A 2,500-nucleotide genomic window follows, 5' to 3' on the forward strand; every position below is an offset into this window, starting at 1 on the left:
GCGTTCTTAAACACTGAGTGTGAGACTGAGTGGTCAGCAAACCCCAAACAGGCTAGCTTTCCCTGTAGTCTGAGTCCACACCAGTGCTGCCTGATCTCAGACTGCTTCATGCTGAGCAGAACCCTCCTTGCAGAGTCTCTGTGCAGTTCCACAGTCTCTTCCTGAGGTGTTGTGATGTCGGCCTTCACAACCACACTGGGGTCTGTGATCAGTTCATCAGAGACAGGGACTTCAGTCTGTGTGTTGAGTCTTGTCCATTTCAGCTGGACTCCAGTCCGATTGCAGAGGTCATTGAGATCTGGCCAGTCAGACCAGACCCCGAAGCCCCTGGCCTGAGAGTCCAGTTTCCCAGAGTCTTTCCTCCTGAAGCCGAGGAAGTTGTTCTGGTCTGCGCTGGCCAGGGGGATCTTCCTTCTGTGTAGATCCAGCAGGAGAGAGGCCCTGGCCATTTCTCTTACGGTGACATCATCATTGTTAAGCATGTGGATCAGGTGGGCTAGCCTGGTGGCTATGTAGGTCCACTCGACATTGGGGACTCCCAGTCCCCCCTCTCCACATGGGAGAAAGATGATGCCCCGTGTGGAGTGTGTGTTGAGGCCCACCCACTTTCTGACCAGCTGGACAGTTTTGTTTGTCATTTCTCTCAGTGCCTTGAGAGGGATGTGTACATTGGCAAAGAGATGTTGAATTTTAGCCAAAGCCACCTCTCTCACAGCCTGGAGCTTCATGAGGACGGGGAGGGGGGACAAGTCAATCAGGTGGAGACGATGGAGAAACTCTGTAGCGAGCTCCTCGACCTGCTCCCCCCACTCGCCAGCGATGTTAAACCTGTGGCCAAGGTATGGGTAGGTCTCATTACGGGAATACACCTTAATGGGTTGGCCCATTACAAGAAAGGAGGGGGGCTTGTCGTTCTTGGCCTTATACCAGCGGTTGCCTCCACTGCGGCGCTCATGGAGTACGGCACACTTAGCTTGCTTCACCTCCAGCCCTGACCATTGGAGGAACTCATCAGTGCGCGCCAGCATGTTAATGATGACATCCTCTTGTCGTGATGACACCTGCACGTAGTCAGCGTATCCCTGAACAGGATTTGGGGATTTGACATGCAAAGGAGCGCACTGGTAAATCCACTTCATCCATTGGTTGAGTGCTAGGATGAAGTTCACGGCACTCCAAGGACAGCCAGTTTTTATTCCCACCTTCAGTGCAATCGGCTCTGTGAGCTGCTGTCCTCAGATAACCTGGAGAAATGAACCTTGGTACACATTGGATACAATATTCACCAAAGGCTGAGGCAGGTGTATTTCCTCTAATGCTTGTAGCATCACCTCATGGGAGAGTGTACCAAACGCGTCTCTAAAGTCCAAAAACACTGTGTAGAATTTAGATGATCCATGTTTGAAATCATCTATTCCGGTTTTTAAGCAAAACACATGTTCGTTCATTCGCTGTCTGTTGATATATGCTTTCTGATGGGGGGAGAGAATCCCTGTGTCCACCAGCCAGGGTAAGATGCGGGTGAGTAGGCACTTCATAAAGACTTTGTATATAGTGGGCAATAGTGAAATGTCACGCCAAGTGGAAGGATCATCTGGGACATTTTCCTTTTTTGGTATCCTGTGAATGAAGCAGGCACCTTCTCATTGATCAGGCAGGCATTGAAGATGTGTGTGTGAGTGTCTGTGTTGACGTGACACACCCCCACACACACACACACACACACACAGAGACACACACACACACACACACACACACACACACACACACACACACACACATAGACACACACACACACTCCTCTCTCTCACACCCACACACACACACACACACACACACACACACACACACACACACACACACACACACACCACACACACACACACCACACACAGAGACACACACACACACACACACACACACTCCTCACACACACACACACACTCCTCACACACACACACACACACACACACACTCCTCACACACACACACACACACACACACACACACACACACACTCCTCACACACACACACACACACACACACACACACACACACACTCCTCACACACACACACACACACACACACACACAGACACACCACACACACACACACACACACACACACACACACACACACACACCACACAATCATCAAACACACCCAACACGACACCCACACACAGAGACACGAGCACACACACCACACACATCACACAACACACACCACACACAACACACGGACACAACCACACACACACACAGGACACACACACACACACTCCATCACAGGACATACACACACACACACTCCTCACAATACACACACACACACACACAGCACTCCTCACAACACAACACACACACCACCACAACACCACACCACCACACCAACACAGAGACACACACACACGCACTCCTCACACACACACACACCCCCCCCTCCACACACACACACACACAACACTCCCCCCCACACACACACCCAACACACACACA

Source organism: Gymnodraco acuticeps, unplaced genomic scaffold, assembly GCF_902827175.1.
Source record: "Gymnodraco acuticeps unplaced genomic scaffold, fGymAcu1.1, whole genome shotgun sequence".
NCBI classification, from domain to species: Eukaryota; Metazoa; Chordata; class Actinopteri; order Perciformes; family Bathydraconidae; genus Gymnodraco; species Gymnodraco acuticeps.